The sequence below is a fragment of the Ovis canadensis genome, chromosome 9 (genome assembly GCF_042477335.2).
Source record: "Ovis canadensis isolate MfBH-ARS-UI-01 breed Bighorn chromosome 9, ARS-UI_OviCan_v2, whole genome shotgun sequence".
NCBI lineage: Eukaryota > Metazoa > Chordata > Mammalia > Artiodactyla > Bovidae > Ovis > Ovis canadensis.
The window spans coordinates 61,843,589-61,866,721 of NC_091253.1; the positions used below are offsets into that span (position 1 = coordinate 61,843,589).

A 23,133-nucleotide genomic window follows, 5' to 3' on the forward strand; every position below is an offset into this window, starting at 1 on the left:
ATCGTTTCCTCACTCTAATCATGTTCTCAGAGGTTAATTCCTACCTGTGGATTTTAAGTTGTTTTCTTCTGGACTGCTACTCTGCAATTCTTGATCACATGACCATCAACTGTGAACTGATATTGTTGACTTCTGATGTGAAACTTGAGGATCTGTCTCACTTCGCTTCCCCCACCTTTCTTTGTCCCTCCTCTCAATATCGGACATTTATATTTTTAGTTTTGTTTTTCTTTCAATTAATTTATAACTCAAAATAATGTAGGTTAACGTTTATTTCTTTTTTTCCCGACAAATCTATACTGTTCGCTTTCTACCCAGCTCTCCACTTCTCCGTCCCCCTCAGGCTAATGTTTTTAGTCAGCTTGACTTTTGTATTGTCAAGGTGTTTACATTTGCATTCTTTCTATGACTGTCTTCTTTTTTAAAAAAACATATTGATTAAATGTTGGAAATGTGCAAATGTGTAAACAGTGTTGAAAGTGAAAGTTGATCAGTCCTGTCTTTCTGGGTTTCTCTGATAGCTCAATTGGTACACCCCGATTCCATTCCTGGGTGGGAAAGATCTGACTCTTTGCAACCCTGGAATACTTCAGGCCAGAATATTGGAGTGGCTAGCCTTTCCCTTCTCCAGGGGATCTTCCCAACCTAGGGATTGAACCCAGGCCTCGTGCGTTGCAGGTGGATTCTTTACCAACTGAGCTATCAGGGAAGCCCTTTAAACAGTGTTGGCACTCCACAAACATTGTGTAACACCAAGTCACAACTAGTGTGCTGTGTTCTTAGAGGCCAGTGCCAGGAAGCCTAGGACACACTTGGAAAAAAGTTCACCATGTCTATGTAGACTCTCCTTTTTGTCTATTTTTTAAGTCCATTGCTTGACATCATTCCAAATTTACATTTGCTTTATATCTGGGCCTTAACTTTTTCCTACAGGTTTATTTTTATCCTGAGTTGTGTTTTGTTTTGCTTCCTGCTATAAATTTGCTGTTACCTTATCCTTATTTCATTTTCCCCCTTAAAGTCGCAGAGGTTTTTTTTCCCCCTGAAAATTTCCCATGTGAAGCTCTACATGTTATTCTATCAGTCTCAGAATGCAGTAGCCCGAAATTTCAAAAGGATATGGATGTGGGCCTTTTTTTCACTCATGGCATTCGAATCCCCGTAGGCCTGTTGAATTTTGAAACTTATTGTCTTGTCTTAATCTGGGGATATTTTCTAGTTTTTTCTTTGATGATTTCTTTTTTCCCATTTCTTTGTTTTTATTTTCTCATTCTCGTCTCTATAAGTTGGATGTCCTAGATTAGTTTTCATCTCTTGTCTTTCATTTCATCTTTTTATTCCTTTTCCACTTTTAATCTCTGCATAAAAAATATCTTGTTGCTTACTCTTTAGTCTTTAGGTGCATTTTATGTTTTTGTTATTGTATGTTTAATCTTTAAGGTCTCTTTCTAGTTCTGTAATTATTTATACTTTTAAATTTATATTAATTTTTAAACTATAAAAATACCATTTATGCATAAAATCAAATGAGATATTGACTCCAAGACTGTCTTAGCTACTCTTATTCTTTTCAATACTGTATACTTAGAATGAACTTAAAAATACTTAGAATGACCTTTTTGACATTGGCAAAAATATCATGCTTGCATTTTCATTGTAAATGCTATAACTTTGTTGATTAATTTGCAAAGAGGTGAAAACCCTGATTTATTGAGTAATCTTACTCATGAACATGACATATCCCTTTATCTGCTGGTATTATCTTCAAACTTTTGGGGTTTTCTGCATGGGATTGTTTCACGTAATATATATCTCAACAGGTATATTATGATTTTACGTGTGTGTTAGTCACTTAGTCATGTCCAAACTACATTTTGGACTGTAGCCCACCAGCCTCCTCCTTCCATAAGATTTTCCAGGCAAGAATTCTAGAGTAGGTTGCCATTCCCTTCTCCAGGGGATCTTCCTGATCCAGGGATTGAATCTAGGTCTCCGACATTGGAAGCAGAGTCTTTACCAAAATATTAAGGGGAGAAAAAAAGAACCCTTTGTTTTCTTTACTTGGAGGTAAAGGAAAAGCTGTACTAATCAGCTGTTATTACAGTACAAAATCATAAAATGCTCAGTGACTTATTGATGTTTTATATATGTTTACACTCCCGGGGGTGTAAAGTGGCTGATCTAGGCGAGGCTCCCTTGGGTTAAGTCTACACTTCAGGCTTCTGGTTAGGTTTCAGGCCTGGGGTCCAGGCTGAAGGAACAGTAGAAGAGTGGCATGCTTTCTTTTTGTGGCAGATCATAGGTGCAGGAGAGAGCAAGCCAAGCCATGCCATCAATTAAAGTTTCTGTTACACCATGTCCTCTAACATTCTCTTAGTCAAAGCAATTGCATGGCCAAGTCCAACATGAGTGGGGTGAGGAAGTGTATCTCCCCCACAGTGGGAGGCACTGTAAAATTCAACAGCACAGGGTGTAAGATACTAGTGTAAGAAACTGAATAATTGGGACAATAATCCAATTTATATCAGGAGGAAAGTATATGAATAGAGATACAAGTATTCTTGATGCATATGCCTTTCTGTTTGTTTATTTTGCCCTTATTAGAAACTTCACAAGAATTTTTAAAGAGTTTCATTTACAAGATTAAAAGTGTTACTTGTTGTTTAGTCACTAAATAGCGTTCAGCTCTTTTGTAAACCCTGTGGACTGTAGCCCGCCAGTGTTCTCGGACCGTGTAATTTTCCAGGCAAGAATACTGAAATGGGTTGCCATTTCCTTATCCAGGGTATCTTTCCAACCCAGAGACTGAACCCATGTCTCCTGCCTTGGCAAGTGGATTCTTTACTGCTGAGCCACCAGGGAAGCCCTTAGTTAGTCACTTAACCTTCAGTTCAGTTCAGTCACTCAGTTGTGTCCCACTCTTTGCGACCCCATGAATCGCAGCACACCAGGCCTCCCTGTCCATCACCAACTCCCGGAGTCCACTCAGACTCACGTCCATCAAGTCCGTGATGCCATCCAGCCATCTCATCCTCTGTCGTCCCCTTCTCCTCCTGCCCCCAATCCCTCCCAGCATCAGAGTCTTTTTCAATGAGTCAGCTCTTCACATGAGGTGGCCAAAGTACCAGAGTTTCAGCTTTAGCATCATTCCTTCCAAAGAACACCCAGGACTGATCTCCTTCAGAATGGACTGCTTGGATCTCCTTGCAGTCCAAGGGACTCTCGAGAGTCTTCTCCAACACCACAGTTCAAAAGCATCAATTCTTCAGCGCTCAGCCTTCTTCACAGTCCAACTCTCACATCCATACATGACTACTGGAAAAACCACAGCCTTGACTAGACAGACCTTTGTTGGCAAAGTAATGTCTCCGCTTTTTAATATGCTATCTAAGGTGGTTATAACTTTCCTTCTAAGGAGTAAGTGTCTTTTAATTTCACGGCTGCAATCACCATCTGCAGTGATTTTGGAGCCCAAAAAATAAAGTCTGACACTGTTTACACTGTTTCCCCATCTATTTGCCATGAAGTGATGGGACCAGATGCCATGATATTAGTTTTCTGAATGTTGAGCTTTAAGGTAACTTTTTCACTCTCCTCTTTCACTTTCATCAAGAGGCTTTTGAGTTCCTCTTCACTTTCTGCCATAAGGGTGGTGTCATCTGCATATCTGAGGTTATTGATATTTCTCCCAGCAATCTTGAGTAGTGGTGAAAATCAGATGGGAAAGGTCTTCAGACTGTCTCATGAATATAAGATCTGTGTTTCAAATTGTCCAGCCAATATTCTTCAGAGAACTTATTCTCAGTATGCGCTGTTATCTCATCAGTTCTTCATTTATATTAATTATGTTGCTCTTTAATTTTCCATCACCAGATCTCTCTGGGATCTTCAAGTTTTGCTTCTTTAGCATCCCTGGTGAACAGATCCTGTTGGTTCCAACTCAGTGCACCTTTCAAATCCCCTCACTCCATTTTTACTCCATTCAGAGTTTTCATCTTTAATCAATGGTTTTTCCTCACAGATGTTTGGTGCCCAAAGCACCTTAAAAAGAATCTGAGAGTGTCCCACATTTGGAGGCCTCAACTGCTAGGACCGTGGCTCTGCATTGACTGACATCTGAAGGTTTCTAGGATAGCATCTGCATACATACAGCTCTTTAGAATTTGATCTCTTACCTGGGGAACATCCAACTTCCACCTCCTCTCTATCTGCCACTCAGACTATGTGGAATACTGACTTCCAAACCTTCCAAATCATTCTCTCATGTCCTTGACCATCATCTACTGTCTCCTCTACTTAGTAAACCCCAATTCACCTTCCAGAACCAGTTTAGATGTCACTTCTGCCCTCAGGCTTTACCTGACTCACAGTCACGGGTTTTCTGGGGTTTTCATAGCATTCTACCCAAATATCCATTAAAGAATTTCTTTCTTGGATTCTTTACTTTAGATTATAAATGTATTAAGAAAAAAGACTTTATAAAAATAAAGTGACATATATAATGTAAAGAAGAAAATAAAGTCTATAACAATCACCATTCTCTGCTTAAGAAAATACAGTTCACATTTTGGTACTATGTTTGTTTTTAAAGATTGGTTTACTTAACTATATGGCCTAGGCATTTTTTCAGTTATATTCTATTTTAAAAATTAATTTAGCTCTTTTTCTCTTACCCTGAATTGTTCATTCCTCCAAAGAGCACCTATTGTCAGTTTCCACCGTATTTCCCATGAACAATGCAATGTCTGGCAAGTAGGAAGTATTTAGTTAATAGGTTTCTGAATGTCAAATGAAATGGAAATATATTTCTAAGTACAAATAATTCAATGAAATAAAAAAGTGTAACTGTAGTCAGTGATAAATTACAAAGGCAGTAATGTCTTACTAATGTAAGAGCATCATGTTATATGTTAACTATGATTTTTGGAACACTGGAAACTCGGCAAGCCAGTAGGTATGCTATAATTTTGTGCTAATTGTACTTTCCTGTTTTGACCTTTGGAAGTTGTTTGCTGTAAGGAATCCAGTCACACAAGGCCTTAAATATTGATCAAATAATACTGCAGCTTTAGTACTGGTAGAAGAGACAAGGGGTTAAATCATTCTAGTCCTCTTTTTTTTTTTTCCTTTTAAAGACATGTAGCGTCTCTGTCTGATCTCCTTATGGTCCTTGTCACAACTGTATGGCTTTTAATCACTCATACATCCAGTGAGTTACTGCACTGCTGGAACCTTAATAATGTTCTAGTTTGTTTGGGCGATCTTCCTGATAAAGTCCTGACAGTCTCTCAGTATAATGGGAAGACAATCAAAATAAAAAATGCTCCAAGAGTTCAGGTAGTAGAGCATGCTATTATTTTTCACATGGTGCGAGGATATTAAAATACTGACTTTCATGCTTTGATTGAGTTTGTGATGAAATCCAAGAAAAATTGAAAATTTGAATTATTCTACTGCCAGTATGGACTGTATATCATAAGAGAAAGCAGGCATAGGTAACCAATTCTTGTATCATAATCTCGAGAATGTCAGATTGTCCCTCTTTTATATGAGTTTCTATTGTATGTCTAAGTAATTAATTCATTATATAGCTCTTATATATTTGCAATTACCACATGGAGTTTTACCAACATATAAAATGTCATCTTTAATGTACATTGTATGAATAGTTAATAAAGATGACACATTGATACAGTGATTCAGATTTTTCAAGGTACTTTCCATTAAATTATCTGATTCACTAGCCATCTTAAGTAAGCAGTGGAATTGCTATAATTCTCCACCTGTCCCATCCTTTCTGCTTCCTTCCCTCTTATTTTTCCCTATTTCTGTTTCTTTTAAAGGAGGCAATTTAGTGTATGGAAAGAGCGCAGAATATTAATTCAGCTATTTCATTCCATCTTTGCCCCCGTTGAATTCAGTTTTAAGCAGATCACTTTCATTCCTCTGAAGCATGAATTCTTAACTGGAAAAATTAGGATAATGCTGAAGTATATTCCTCAAAGTTGTGACGATCCAGTCAGGTGAAATCTAAAGAAAATTTTTAAAAAACTTAAGAAACAAATGTAATATCTGTGTTAGCTTTCTTTAAGGGAAACTTGAAATGATGGAAGAATAGATTTTGGCCTCACTGTTTCTATATTAGGTACTTGATCACGTTTTCTGACATTTCTGAACTTCATTTTCCTTGTGTGTAAAAGGGGCCTAATAAATCCCTACCTTGTGAAATTGTTGAATAGAAAAAAATAAGGTAGCATTTATGCCAATCCTAACATAGTTCCTGAAACATAATAGTTCACCCTCTATTAAAACTATATTCTCTTCTTTCCTCTCTTCCTCCTGCAGTCCCTCTTTTCTTCCTACCTTATTCTTCCTTGAACTATGGACAAGATGAACACATGATTGCAAAATCTTGGGGTTTAGCAAACTGACTTTTCTTTGAAAGCATCAAGACTCTTTTTAAAACAAAATTGTAAGCTCTACTTGAGGCAGGAGATGGGGATCCTCTCTTCTGAGCAAAGACCCTTTATTGTCACACTTTGGAATCTCCACTGAGTCCTGAAGATTTTATGCAGTAAAATTTGAAAACTGCTTATGTGACTCCACCCTCTCATTTTACAGATGAGAAAACTGCATTTGAGAGAAGTTGAGTGACTGGCCTGAACTTGCAGACTGGTAAGTGATGAGCTAAGGATTACACTCAGTTGTTTTTTGGCCCTTACTGTATTGTTCCCCTTACCTTGTGATGGTCCAGAAGGCAATACTCGTAATTAAGATTCTTCTCTTGAAGGATATCACTGTCTACTTGTGGAGATGGAATTTAGAAATAAAAGATGAGGAAATATAGAGGCGCATGATATAGCTGTGAAATGGTTAGAACAGGTAAATACTTTGGTATCCTTTGAGGGTGGACATGGCAAACTCCCTGAGGTGGGGTAGGGGGGACTTGTTTGCTCATTGTCCTTTTGTTCCCAGTGCGCAGAAATGCCTGACTTCCAACTGGGATTACTACTTGTCTTCTTGAATGGAATGAATGAATGGCTTAATGAAGTATTCAATTGAATCAAATCTAGGAAAAGGGCAAAGATTTAAACAGTGGGCTGCACTTCATTACTGGGTGATGAAATAAGTTTAATAGATCATGATTTACCTGTACAAAGTTACAGAGTATCATTATATCCTGAAAATTGTGTAGATTTATGTCATACTGATATAAAATACATGTGTATAATTTTGTGTATACTTGGTCACTACTTAAAATGTATGTCTCACTGTAGGTCATAGTTAAAGATGTTTAAAAGATACTGTCTTACACAGAGGGGATGGTAAAATTTGAGGAAGATATGTGAATGCTTTATAGAATTTTAATGGTTTTGCTAAACAGAAGTGTTAAGAATAGTTAATCATGATAAAGCCTATTTAGGGGAAGAAACATACATCTGGTTCTTTCAGTTCAGTTGCTCAGTTGTGTCTGACTCTTTGCAACCACATGGACTGCAGTACGCCAGGCTTCCCTGTCTGTCACCAATCACTGGAGCTTGCTCAAACTCATGTCCATCGAGTCAGTGATGTCATCCAATTATCTCATCCTCTGTCGTCCCCTTTTCCTTCTGCTTTCAATCTTCCCCAGGATCAGGGTTTTTTCCATGGAGTCAGTACTTTGTATCAGGTGGCCAAAGTATTAGAGTTTCAGCTTCAACATCAGTCCTACCAATGAATATTCAGGACTGAGGGCTGATCTCCTTTAGGGTTGACTGGTTTGAGCTCCTTGTAATCCAAGGGACTCTCAAGAATTTTCTCCAACATGATCAGTTCAAAATCATCAATTCCTGGATCTTTAGCTATTGAAAAATCATTAAGAATCTTCTGTCCTCCACTGTCTCAACATTAAAAAGATTTAACCAAACTACACATTAGAAAGATTAATCTGTCAGATAAGAATAAATCTAACTGGAATTGGGAAGACCAGATTGAGGATTGTGTAAAAATGTCAGCACAGGCTAAGGAAATTGTGGCCTTGACTGATGACAACTGTAAAGGAAGTTTCTTGGCATGACTAGGATGGAAAGAGGTTAAAAACGAGTGAGTGGGTGATGATTAAATGGAACCCAAATAGTAAACAATTTCTTAGAACCTCTGCCTGAGGGGGAAAAAAATATTAAGGACAAAAAGGTAGGATAATAGAGTTATAAAGTTTTTTGTTAAGGTAGAGAGGAGATGAAAATCTTTGTGGTTAACTAGGGTGAGTCAACGAAGAAGGCTTCTAGATATAGATTAGAAATGAATCCAAAGAAGAACCAAAATTCTAGTGAAAGAGATTGCCTGCGAAGGAAGATAATTCCTTTTTTTTTGAAATCTAATGATTAAGACCAGAAGGGATGGGAGAAGTTATTGCTTGTGCATAAGAGAAACTTGAAGAAAGACAGTCAATAAGCATTGCTTTTTATGAGTTGAAGATTAGCCAGGGAAAACAGTTTAAATCACGATGTGGCATTGGCCTACTAATTTTGTGTTACTAAAAAGAGATACCTTTTAAGTGTGTAAAGATATTTAATTTTCTTTGTAAGAAGCATGTCCTGATTCACCTTCAACTTGTCTTAAACTCTCCTGTTACTTGAGAAATTACAATTATATATACCATGCTGTGTGTCAGTTAGGAAGGTAGAAAGAAGACTGAGTATCATATGAAAATCTTGGATTTCATGTCCTGAAAACCTACTTAAAAGAACTTGATAGTGTTGAAACAAGTTCAGGTGCTAGAAATATAAGGCGTCAAAGTGTGTTCACCTAAGATGAACTTCTTTTTTTCATGTGGGTTTATCTGCCATTCAGAGTCAATTCAGAGGTCAAGAATTATACGTTATGATTTAAATAGCATACATTTAAAAATTATATCCATAAAATTAAACAAATAAAATCCATAAAATTAAGCTATTTATTTTTAAAAGAAAACTAAACAACAGCCCATTGTTGTTTATGAAAGAAAAGCTGTGATGTATTTCTAGATGTCCCATGAACACGTGTGTATGTGAGTTTACACAGTTAAGAGAGAGACCATAAGCATAAGCATGTTTGTGTGTGCATTTGTGTGTGTGTGTGTATAATGAAACTGTCTCTAGGCATGGTCAGGTACAAAGGTCCATCATTTAAGTCTCAGAACTAAATAAACATGTGAGATTATGATTATTTTATTGAGCTTTCTTATTTTATGACCCACTAATGGCTCATGGATCAGTTATATTGATGAGCACTGGAAACCTACAGCTTCAATGAGGTTTTTTATTTATTCATTTATTGTTTTTATTGTAAAGTGCCAAGAAGGTAATACCCAGTTCCCAGTCTTATTTTTCATTTACAATAAACTGTAGAAATACAATTTTATTGTAGAATAGGAACTAAAATATGTGTTCAGCATATATAGCTGGCACTTTGTGTGCGACTTTCTAATTTACCTTTAGTTCCTCATGCAAATTTTTCAGCATCTGAGTTTGAGTATATATCTTACTATCAACATCAATATTGGGCGTATGGATTTTTTACACTTGTTAGGCCGAACTCATTGGCAAAATTAACCTGGTTATGTGTTTTAGGATTTGTGAGAAGATAACATATTGAAGCATAATTTTTTAAATTTGTCTTTGCTGTTTTATATATACTGTAATTCCCTCATGTCATAGTTTATCAAGAATTCAGATAGTAGGAATTCCTTTCTGTGTGACCCTCTATGGAAACTTGTAGGCAGCTTGCTCCCCCCAAAAGAGGGCATGATTAGGGCTATACACCCCTGATTATTCTTCCCAAATTTGCCTACCAGTTAAGTCCCTTCACCTCTTTTGCTGGCCTGCGATAAGGAGACAAATTCAGTTGCACAGAAACATAATGGGTGAGGAGTAAGTGACCCCCACCAAAGTATTAATACCTAACACACGTGGCATGTCACAAGTAACAGGACTGAGCAACACTTTAACCTTTTTCACCAAAGTATTAATATTTCTAATATTCATGAGCAGATTTAGTTTGAAAACTAAACATAAAAGTTTTTTTAATGTAGTGCTTGATGATTTGACTTATCTATTTCAAAATGAAATTAAAAACTTTGTATTTAGCTATAAAGTTAATTAGCCCCCCTCAAACCTACTGGCTTTATCAACACCTTGTCAGTTTTGCTAACAACACCTTTACTAGGGTTTGTAAGGTAAAACAGAACTGTTTGCCAGGTTAAACTTCAAGAATCTTACAGATTTTGTCATTTTAGATTGTCCTGAAATTGAAAAGGAAGCCACCTGACTTATGTGCGTATGTTCCCTGAGGTCAAAGCCAGCCATTACATTTTGAAAGGATTTTTAGGTTAATTTTTTGAACCAGGGACTTTCAGTGCTAAAACGTTTGTTAGAATCTGTGGAGAAAAGAAGTACTATTACAATTGTATATTTCTTTATGTATGCACACGTGAATGTTCAGTTGCTCAGTCATGGGCAATTCTTTGTTATTCCATGGACTGTAGCCTGTCAGGCTCCTCTGTCCATGGGATTTCCCAGACAAGAATACCAGAGTGGGTTCCTCCTACAGAGGATCTTCCCGACCCAGTGATAGAACCCACATCTCTTGCATCTCCTGCATTGAGACGCGTTGGCAGGTGGGTTTTTTATCACTGTGCCACCAGGTGATGCCCTATTGCATTATATATTTAGAATCAAAGCTTTCAAGTCAAGTCTCTTTGTATATGTAAAAATTGAAGGACAGTTAATCCACTTGACTGAATTTGGAAACATAATGCAAATGGAGCAGAAAGGCAATAGATATCCAAGAAAGAAAAAGAATTTTCTGAAGTATATAAATGTTCAAAATAAGATCAATATCCAAGTTAAATGAAACCAAACTGAGGGTTCATTATTCCATTAGACCTTGCATTTTGATTTGTATCACCATTTACACTGCTATAAAAATTATTAAAAGATGTTCTGATGGTTCATGAGTTTACATAAATATATATTGAAATTCAAATGATTCTGAGGACAAAGGAGGAAAATCTTTTAAGGAATTCATGGATATTAAAGGTCCACTGAGACTTCCCCAGGCATTCTAAGGTTGTGAAACGTGTTGTGGTATGGATTCCAAAATCCAGGTCTTACACAGTAGAGTTTCTAACATATATGTTTCTTTCAATGAAGACAATGAAACTCATAGCTAAGCAAGAGCTGGATGCTGAGTCTGGGAATGCAGGAGCTATGAATTCACTCTAAAAATTAAAGAATGTGGCTTATTAGACTCCAGGATTTCCAAATGTGGTGTGGTGATGTGGGAATCCATTTTGGTACCAGATAAATTTAGGTTAGGATCCTAGTATTGTGAATAGTCTATGTCTTTCCTCAAGTTACTGTACCCTTTTGAGTCTGTTTTCTTATTTTTAAAACTGAGGACAATAACCCATCACTGTATAAAATCTGGTTAGGATTAAATGAGAGAAAGGCCTTGCAAAATGCACAGTGCAGAATTATCCCTCAGTGTCTGTTAAGCACAATATTCTCCTCTCAAATGCAACTCTCTAAATTGTCTCTTTCCAAGCTACAACCCCTATTAGGAGATAAGTCCACCTCTTAGATAATATCTCCCAGATTTTCTCATGAATGAAGGCAAATGATTGTTTTTACCTGAAAGAAATAGAAATGATTGTCCTTGAACAGTCAGCAGATTCATGCACCTAGAAAGCAGGCTACGTTGGATGAAGTTAAGCCTTTTTTTTTCTTGCATATTTCACTGATGATGCAGTTTTCAAATGCAAACTGTATAGAACCAGGGGCTCTGTCTTTAGAAGAGGATATGTTTTAATAGTCTCTTCTGTGGAGACTGTTCAGCAGTTTCTGATACTTTCTGTCTCTTTTATCCAGATATGTAATTCTGCTGTAACCTAAAGATTTTATTTCAAGAGGTGTCACAAATTCAGCAGATTTTCCCCCTCTAAGAAAGCAAGAAGGGAGAAAAACAACATTGTATGGTGGTTTAAGCTTTTCTTTAAGATTTTTTTTTAAATCTACATTCTTTACAGTTTTATAATTCATGTAGACTGTCTAGATGTTCTAAACATCCAGAAAGAAGAACCTTTGAAGGAAGAACATGTATGAATTTTTCATTGTTTATAGTTTCAGACTAATAGTAATAACTCACACTGTTTTAAAGATGTCAGCCTCCACACTAAGCAGTTCACATGTGTTAACATATTTACTGCTTAGTTATATTTGGATGTTGTTCCTTTCGTATACAGGGGGAGATAGAGGTGAAAAGAATTTGGGTATATTTCCCTGAGGTCATGCAAGTGGTGGAACCAGAATTTGAACTTAAGGAGATTGTTTAGAGCTGTACATTAATTGACCCCACAGTAAACAATAGAGATAAGGTCGGTCTAAAAAATAATACCAGCCTGTGTCATCAACAAGGCTCCATCACTTGTTTTTAATGACTTTAAGTATGTGTATGTTTTGTGTAAAGAAATAGTTGTACGTGTATGAGTACTTTTTTGTTGAATGAATATTTTGATTCAGAAACTGGATAGCAAAAGAAAATGTGACAAATAGTCTATATTTGTTTAACTATCATGAATGCAAATGTAAAAGAACATATTGTAATAAACTGAAAAACATTAAAAATACTCTTTTCAATTCCTAATATTTTTTTTAGGGGTGTGTGTGTGTGTGTGTGTGTGTGTGTGCTTAGATAAGAGTTTTATTTTTGCAAAAATACTGTGGAATTTGAAAACAGTGTAATTTCTAGCGAATGCATGCTTAATTGCTTTGTTGTTCAATCACTCAGTCCTGTCTGACTCTTTGCAACCCCGTGGACTGCAGCACAGCAGGCTTCTCTGTCCATCACCAACTCCCGGAGCTTGCTCAAACTCATGTCCATTAATTCGATGATGCCATCCAACCATCTCATCCTCTGTCTCCCTTCTCTTCCCTGTCCTTAATCTTTCCCAGCATCAGGGTCTTTTGTCATGAGTTGTCTCTTATCAGGTGGCCACAGTGTTGGAGCTTCAGCTTCGGCATCAATCCTTCCAATGAATATTCAGGGTTGTTTTCCTTGAGGATTGACTGGTTTGATCTCCTTGCTGTCCATTGATCTACGTAATATATAAGGGAATGTTTACTTTATTAATCTAAATAGTAAAAAGTGATTTCCACAATTAATGACAACACAATGCTTTCCTAGGTTAATTGATAAGTGTCAAATATGTATAGTGAAATTAAATTTAAGTTTGGGGAAAAGAATCTCCACTTCTTTGAGCACAGCGCTACATTTTGATTACTCAGCTGTGCAACCATGATGGAGCCTTCTAGAATGAATGTTGAAAGTTTCAAACAGCAAAACAGGCCAAATCCTGCAGCGTGACTGTGCTTTGAAAGCAAGTATAGGTCTAATATCTGATTTTCACTTTTATATTAAAAAATCATTTTCAGCAATCAAATCAAGAGTGGGTTATAAAGGTAGATTTAAAATAAAACAAAATTCAGGTGGATGTAAAAATTGTCCATCATTATTAATTTTTTCATATTAAAGTATGATATTTGAATAATATTTTACCTTATTTTTCCTGAACTCTGCCGGAAAACATAGTTGAGGTAATTCATCGAGTTATACACATCACTGCAAAGTAAGTTAAGGACTCTTGTTCTCAAAACCTCGTAATGAGCTTGAGTGAGTTACTTCATTTCTCTGGATCTCCTTTCTCATGGGGGAATGGAATTAGGCTGGTGATTTTCCATGTTCTGCCAAGTCCTACAGATCAGGAGTGCTTTAGTCTCCTAAAGTCTCCTAAAAACTGTATTTTACCTATGGTTACATGCTTGAAATTAGCTTGGAAAATACTTCCAGAAGGTAAAAATTTGAAAAGCCCCTGGACTAGACTACATCTGGAATTCCTCCCACCTGTAACATTTTTATGTTTCATTTGTTTCAATTCCTCTGCTAGAATCAAACACACAGATCGCCACTGCCTTGCATTCGAGGCTTTTGCAGAGGGAATGCCCATCTGCCCTCTTCCCACAGTCACAATTCCACTTTCTTCAAGGTCCAACTCTATGGATGTCTCTGTGATAGCCAGAAAAAGCTCTCCTTCCTTGGAATTTCAATAACAGTATGTTAGCTTTGTTATTGAGGTATATACCTGTTCTTCATTATATCATGATTTTTATATATTTGAAGAGTTGCCATCTCTAATTCCGATAGGGACTAGCTGGAGTAGGGGGGTGGGTAGAAGCTAATGACACAATCAGAGAGCACCTCTGGAGAGCACATGTGCCGTTATGGGAGCATAGCCTTATAGCTCAGCAGGTAAAGAATCCGTCTGCAGCGCTGGAGACACAGGGGATGTGGGTCGATCCCTGAGTTGGGAAGATGCCCTGGAGAGGGAAGTGGCAACCCGCTCCAGCATTCCTGCCTGAAAAATCCCATGGAGAGGAGCCTGCTGAGCTACAGTCCATGAAGTGGCAAAAGAGTCGGACATGACTGAGAGACTAAACACACACACACAACACACAGCCTGAATGGGATTTCCTGGACACTGTCCACAGGGAAATTTAAGCTCAGTATTATTTATGTTTTGATAAAAATTGTACATCTGAATTTTTAATGAAAATTTTAACATTTGGAAACATCCAAAAATAAAAACCAAAAAGTGCCAGAACAACAAAAAGTATGTGCTATCCACTTTCTATGCCTCTGAATCGCACACATACTCATGTTTTCATCGCCTAACATGAGCCCAGTAGTTTACTTGCACCTTTGTTCATGTAATTTTTGAGTAAAATCACTAAATCTTTGAGTAAAATTTAGTGAATCTTGTTGGACATGTTCAGATAGCCTTTTTATATAGACTTGACTAACAATATGATATTGATTAAAAACTAGAACAAAGAGAAAACTCTCAAAGAGCAATGTGACAATATTTTCAAGATGATCAAATTGTAAGTGGGTACCTTCAAAGGTAAAATCTTAACCTCAGAATTCCCTACTTGATGCTCTGCAGTGTGATATAAATGCCTTCCAGAACAAGAAGGAGATTACAGGACATTTCACAGTTGTGCTATAGTTATTAAAGAGCAGACAAATTAGCCACTTGCCTAGAAGAAATCAAAAGTCTCATCTGGAAATTTGGGAGGGTTTTAAACTGACCTTCTTGTGTTAATCTTGAAAGAGGTAATATATATTAGAGCTGTTTTCTTTTTTGCTGCTTTTCCCGAGCACCTTATGTGCTTGCTAAATACATGAGAATGCTGGTAAGTTTATATTCTTTTAGATATTGCTGTATTAGTGATTATTTTCTGTTTCCCATCAAAAACGTTTGAATTTTAAACTATACAGTTTGAAACACTCATATTTTAATTCTCTCTGTAAGAGCGACAGAGTTTCTAGTAGATTTAGATCATCGTTTTATTATTGTTTCCTGTTTAAAGTTATTCCCAATTGATTTTTCATATTCTAGTTATAATTTTAATCTGATTGCTTTTTCTGTTTTTGACTAAGTAGCAGAGTGTTCAGTAGTGACTGGGCATTCAGGAGGGATGACAGAACGCTTCTGACTCAATGACATGTGAACCAAACAGGCACAGGCTGTTATAACCCAAAATTTGAAATGATATGTTATGATAAAATGATAACATTTCAATTGTTTATCATGTTAACATTTTACTAAAGTAAGTATGAAATTGGCCGTGTTTCTAAACATAGTATGTTAATTGATTAAAATATTTATTCCTTTATTTCAATTAGAACAGATACAAATTTCCCTAATTCTGTCTTAAGTCAAGACAAGTTCATTTTCTCTTTCCGACACAAATGTAATTCTTGAAGTGGTTTTGATGGCTCAGAGCTCAGCACCTTTCCTTTGAACAGTCTTGTTAACAAAATAAGCAGAGGTGTTCTCTTGTTAAAATATCCACCTCTTTTGCCCAGGGAAATTCTGGCTGGTGCAAGGCCCCTCCCTGCTCAGACACTTTAGTTCAACCATTTCCTTCCTCAGCTTTTGTTACACTGCCCCCTGCATCTCACCAAGTGGCCTCACAGTCTAAATTGTTCAGGTCACTCATCTTTCATTCTCTCTAAAAAACACGTAGTCTGCAGCTTTTCACTAAAGTTCAATATCATTGATGCAAAGCTGGGTTTATCAACGATAGATCTACTTTCTTTAAAACTAAGGAAAGTGATTATATTTAAATAGAAAGTAGGTGATATTTTTAAAACTAAGTATAGAGCAGATATTTGCATTAAAATTTTATCTTAATGACATCTATTGCAGGATTAAACAGTCGAAGATCTTAAGTATTATTAGTCATAGTTGCTTAGAATGATTATTTCTGTGTTAATATGCTTGGCCAATAATAATTAACAACACTGATGAACAGAATAACTAACCTCTTAGTACACTTTTTTATACAGATGACACTTTCATATGAAATACCTCAATGGAGTATCATGCCCTATTATTAATATTATTGTTATACAGATATTATTAAAGACTCAAAACTAAAGTTAACAAAGAGTCAAGTTAAGGAAACCAAGTGAATGGCTGTTTTTCAAAATGTGAATGTTTACTCTTTTAAAGAAATTAAATTTTGGCAAAATTGACAACATTTTCCCTTGACCTGATATGTCATTGTTAGAAAATAATCTGAAGTAAATATGAGCTTTTGGCTTAACATTTCTTTAAAAAATACAAGGAACTTAAATCAGATGATTAATAGGAAAATAGTTAAGTTTATTATCTTCATGATGATCATTAAACAACTGTTACAAATCATGTTTTCTAATAACATAGAGAATGTTCACAGGTTAATAATGTGAATAAAAGCAAGATATACAAAGGCATAATATGTATGACTGTAATTATAGAAACATATCTCTGAATCCCAAACCTGAATTCTCCACTGCACAAAGCTTCTATCCACCTCAGGGCCCTCTCTGAATTGTCATGATTCATCTCTTTGCTTGACTACTGTTCCGTCAGGTTCTGGATTAAATGTTATTTTCTCAGGAAAGCATTTGCTGATGCTCAGGGTCACTTCAGACCAGATGTGTTCCCCCAGTTATATCTTCTCCTAACACTTTAATGCTTATTATGGTGACAATCACTTTGTAGAATCTTTTGAATGTCTTCCTTAATAGACTAGAAGCTTCATTTGAGCAGGAACTGCATCAGCCTTGTTTGTCAATGCCTAGTATAGTGACTGGGACATAGTATGAACTCAGCAGATATTTGTTGAAGAAATGAGTGAATGAATGAATGAATGAAAGCAAGGTACAGTGCTAAGGAATGTTTACCTAATCCCTTTAAGATTCTTCACAAAACTTATGAGGTGACGGCCATCTCTATCACATTTTATGAATAAGGAAACTAAATCTTAGAGAAAATTGTCCAGAGTTGTATAGCAAGTCAGTGAACAGCTCAAATTAAAAACTGATGTCTTGGAATATAGTCCCCACGCTCTTAGACACAGATAATGAAAATGTTGCCCTTAATATAACTAATAAGTCTACTGTATATTGTTGAACAGTATTCATACTTATAAGTCAAAGATAGTGAAATATCACCAACTTTATATTAATTAATAATAATGAATTTACAAGCATTTTAAATTTTGAAAAATATATAAAAATAAATATAGCATTAGAACTGCAGAAGTTTTTGTTTTCCAGTCTTACATTTTTCAGATTTTCTACACTGTTTTTATCATATTCTGTAAAAAGGAAAGCATTTCTTAAAATCCACTCACCCCTGAATGGTGGAGATAGTTCTCAAGTCAAGATCTTTTGACATCCAATCCCAAAGAGTTTTCATTGGATAAATAGACCGTGAAAGAGAAGGATCAGAGTTCTCTGCACTGCAGAATTATAACCATCTTGTGAATTGGCATATAATTAGCAATTGATTAACTTTTCCAGATAATTTAATCCAAAGTCAAATCTCTAAAATACTGTTTTAAAATTTTAATTGGAAACTCTTTGTAAAAATCTGTGACTGCAAAACAGGAAGCCACATTAGGTCTATACCATAGAACTATTCAGGTTTTGAGCTGGTTGGGGATATTTCTTTCTATATATGTCTTTCATTCTTTCTGTTGTTTTCTATCACAGATACTGCCAGCTATCAAATTTAGAGCATCCATTTTTAAAGATACATGTTTTGTTTCTTACCAACGTTAGTATTTAAGATAAACTTAGTTTTCAAAAGTGAATTATTTTTCCTGAAATTCACCAAGGTAACACTTATCTCTGTAGTTTTCATCGTACATTTTGAAAAAAATTCTCTTCTGATTGCTCCCTTGATTATCCCTGCCTTTGAAGTTGGTACAAATGAGCCAGGATTCTGAATAACACCAGGCTCAGACAACATAGTTTATTAGATACTTTTGATAGAACAGTGTCAAATACCTTGGGATGAAATTTTTTTAAAGAAAACTTTTTATTTTTTTTATTATAGTTGATTTATAATGTTGTGCTGATTTCTGCTGAAAAGCAAAGTGACTCAGTTATACACATATATACATTGTTTTTTGTTTGGTTTATCCCAGGAGCTTGGATAGGGTTCCCTGTGTTATACAGTAGGAACTTGTTAATTATCTATTCTAAATGTAATATTAATAGGTTGCATCTACTAATCCCAAACTCCCAGTCCATCCCTCTCCATCTCCCTCCCCCACCCCACCCCTCATCCCTTGATAATCACAAGTCAGTTCTCTAGGTCTGTGAGTCTATTTCTGTTTTTAGATACGTTCATTTGTGCCATCTTTTGGTTTCCACATGTAAGTGGTATCATATGGAATTTTTCTTTCTGACTTGCTTCACTTAGTATGATAATCTCTAGTTGCATCTATGTTTCTGCAAATGACATTATTTCTTTCTTTTTATGGCTTAGTAGCATTCCATTATATTTATGTACCACATCTTCTTTATTGGGATACAACATTTGATAGGCATAGAATTAAGTCATGCTGCCTACACATAGATTCTAAGGGTTGTCACAGCTACCTCCTCATAGATCTGCTCCAGCTGCCCATCATGCCTTAGATCAAAAGCATCAGATATGACACAAAGTGATTATACAGGACCTATTTTTTTCATGGCTTATTGCCAATCTTATGAATAAACGAATGAATGGACAGCCTCTATTTTAACTGGATTCCTAATCTCTAGCTGTTGTTTCTTCACATTGGACTTCTTGGCCTTGATGTTACAAATGAATCTGATGATCCTTTTTTTTTTTTTGGATATTCTCTCTAGGACAAGCCTTTGCTCCATTATTTCTCCTAAAATTATCTATATGTCATTAAGTGTAACTTCCATTGACAATTTTGCAAAGACTCCAACATGCTTTTTCCCTGAGCCTTGACAATACATATTATATTTTAATAACTAGATTTGAATAACCTACTTTGGCCATCTTTTTGTCCCTCATTGATCATATGTATATTGAACTTTTGTTAAGTATAGAGTAGAACTAAGCCTTGAGATGGAAGATAAAATACATGAAAATAGTCATCCTTGTATAATAGCATTTTTACTTTAGTTAAATTAGTGATAATTTACTGTGGTTCATTTGCAGAATGAACCATACAGCTTATCTATACCGCTGTGAATAGAACCTGACCCAAGTCAAGCAAACAACAAACAAAACTTTAAAAACCTTTTGTGGCTTAAAATTTTAAAGTTGATTTTGAAAATTCACTCTCTGAAAGTGAATTCAAAAGTGAGTAATTTCATAATCCCACTTAACATCTCAACAATTTAATAAATGAAAAAACCTGATATCCCATTTGTTTTGTTTACTCATTCTTTCCTCAGTAATAATTTTCACACTTTTTACATCTCACACTTTTACAAACTTTAATTTCCTTCATGGTAATACTTACCTTGAGACAGTCTCCTTTTGCCAACTCACAGATGGGTTGTCTTTTTACATATAATTCTATGTGTGGATCACCCATTTTTAAATATTTTGTTTTATTATTAAAATTGATAACATGTTCTTGCTTTCAGGACCTGCCACATTTAAGACTTCCAGGATTGATATATATTTTTATGTGTCATTTGATTCGTAGATGTATCACTTATCTACTTTTTAAAAAACCTTTCATGGCTTCCAATCATGCCTGGAAATAAATCTGAAAATTTCTGTCTCAGCATCTAAACCCTCTATAATATAGTCCCATTTTTCAAATGCAATCACATGGCCCACATGTCCTTTAAACCCCGAAGTCCTCTTTTGTCCACCAATCAGAATCTATTTACTCTGTAAAGACCAGCTTAGATCTACTATTAATATCATGATCACCCAAATCTTTAATTAGGAATTTTCCTCTGAATTTCAAAAGTGACTAGAATTAGAATAATTTCATTTCTCACTATTCATGCTACCTTACCAATTTTTCTCTCTACAAATATTGATAGATTGATTCCTTAAGAATAGAAGCCATGTATCAAATTGCCACTGTCATATAATACAAGTGGACATTTTGAAACAGTAAACTTAAAATCACACAGTCATAGTGTTTGAAACATTAAGGGTCTTTGGTATTAATATACAAAATTTTTAATTTTACAGATAAGAAAGCTGAGATTCAAATGAGAGCAGTATGAATCAGCCAGTTTTTCTTTTTTTCACTGCCTGGCGTGTGGATCTTAGATCCCAGATCAGGGATCAAAGTCATGCCCCCTGCATTGGAAGGGCAGAGTCTTAACCACTGGACCACTACTAGGGAAGTCCTAGATCAGACAAGCTTAATAGTTTTTACCTCAGTGTCTTTGATATCCTTTCTGATTCTGCTTCCTCAAACTTTAAAATGAATATAGGTGTTATGATGTTTTCTGTGTGTTAACAAAATATAAGACATTGTCATCTGTGCTTCGGTCAGAAAATCAGAAACCACTTTATAAATTTGAAGCAGGAAGGTATTTCATGCAAAGAACAAAGGGCTCACAAAACTACCTCCTATATGGTGATGCCTAAGCATTTATTCACCTGCTACTGCTATGGAAATAGTGAAGCTTTTGAGTCTCTTCCACCTTCTAAATGTGTATGACTGTTCCTAAGTGATAGAATCTAATCTGGAAAAGCTAAAAATAATAATAATAACAAAACTTATATTTGTGTGTACTTAGTCACTCATTCGTGTCCTATTCTTTGTGACCCCTTAGACTGTAGCCTGCCAGGCTTCTCTGTCCACGGGGACTCTCCAGACAAGAATACTGGAATGTGTTGCCATGCCCTCCTCCAGGGGATCTTCTCAACCCAGGGATCGAACCCAGGTCTCCTGCATTGCAGGCAGCTTCTTTACTGTCTAAGCCACCAGGGAAGCCCATTCTTATTTTTACATGTTAGTTTTTAATCCCAATAATTCAGTGCCTTTCAATTTAAGATCAAACATTTACACCTACCTCACAGAGATCAATGTACTGTAACCCTGAATAATAATTGATGTTAATAATAATGAATTATTAGAGCTGGAATGGACTAGAGGTAAACTGAACTCATGTTCTCATTTAAAAAGTCAAAGTCACTCAGTAGTGAGGTTGGGAGAGTCATCTTTTTTAAACCTACTTCATTGCTAGAGATGAAGTGTTTTCCTGCTACACTACTCTCTGAAGCTTTCCATTGCTTTATACTTACAGTCAATTTCATTTTATTGCCTTCCGACTTAATGAAATTAGTCCTTCTTATACCTAATTATTTAGTGCTAAGACCCTGTTTGAGCTTGATAAGACTCTTCAAAAATTTTTACTAGATCTTTATCACATAAGTGCAAACGGAAAGGGAACAGTTAAGACAGCTCATTGCAGTTTTAAGATCTAATCTGATGACTTACAAACTAGAAAGCTGACCAATAAATCTGTTTAATCAGACCTCTCAACATTGTGAATGATCCTCCTGGTAACCAGATATTTAAAGTCTATCATGGACACTTCTCATTTTTACTTCTTGTTCTCAATGGAACTTGCTGCGGCACTGGGGTTTTCTTAAGTATAAAACATTCCAAAATCACACTGTTATTATAGGTTGCTTTGTGCTCAGCATGTCTAGCATTCTTATGGGGCTATCGGTCTTTCAACGTCCAGTTCAGGAATTAAAGTAAATCATTTAATCCATGCAGCATGTCACTCAATAGTTATACTTTTGGAAATTGTTTCCATGGGAGCACCCGTGGATGCAGCCAGTCTGAGATATTGACACTATAGAAAAACTGACAGCGTACTCTTTGTATTGATTCCACTCTTTACAAATATAGACTCCATTCCCTACCACAGCCTTGTAAGTGGTGACTGCTGAGGTTTCTAAATTGCTTTGTAAATTATTTATTACTTGAACATTTTGTAAAGACCCCTTTTCTTCTTGCCTGACTTGCTTTTGATTCCTAAGGTCTCATATATATTGGAAAGTCTCAGTGTATATACTGACCACAACCTTCTCACCACACTCCTTTTCTTCCTGTCTTATACTACAAACCTGATTTTTTTCTACCCATATTACAATTACGCCTTTTGTCATTCTTGTTTCTTATACGGTGCCTGCAAAATATCTTAAAAGCTTATAAACCCATGTTCCATTCTGAGCACTAGACAGGATGGCAGTTTGGAGCCCAGCACTGAATGATTAATTAGCACTTTTTCAAACTAACAAGTTTATAAAGTATTTGAAGAATGTTTGTTTAATGATGGAGGAAACAGGTTCCTTTAATAAAAATTGCTTATCAGAGCACATGCACATATTTAATTCACTTGCACTAATGTAGTAGAGTGCATTTCAGTGTTCTGAAAACAATTGCAAATGCTTTCTTTTTCTTAACTCTTCTCTCTTAGATTTTCTTTTGTGAGTTTGTGAACTGCAAGAATGTTAATGTTTATAATTTAGATAATAAGAGACACTTCTGTGTCCAGCAAACAAAGGAATTTGAAGATTGTGACTGTCTACGGTCACAAGCTGATTGAAACTACGCACAGACACATGTGAAAATACTCAACAGAAAGAGGTCTGTACTTAATGAGTTCTCCCTTCCCTCCCCCGGCTTTCTACATTACTGGACCAGGACCAGTTTACACTTCGTAAATTAAGGATGGAGTTATAGCACCGTTTATAATTTGGAAATCCAA

The 23,133-nt window shown here is 35.9% G+C and overlaps 1 protein-coding gene across 1 annotated transcript in view; it reads left to right on the plus strand.

The window, feature by feature from the left end:
• Positions 1-23,133, plus strand: part of HNF4G (hepatocyte nuclear factor 4 gamma) — a 133,567-nt gene that overhangs the window by 47,149 nt on the left and 63,285 nt on the right. Inside the window, exon 2 of the mRNA XM_069600332.1 lies at positions 6,622-6,675. The gene's annotated coding sequence lies outside the window, so the exon portion shown is untranslated. The remainder of the gene's footprint in view (positions 1-6,621; positions 6,676-23,133) is intronic.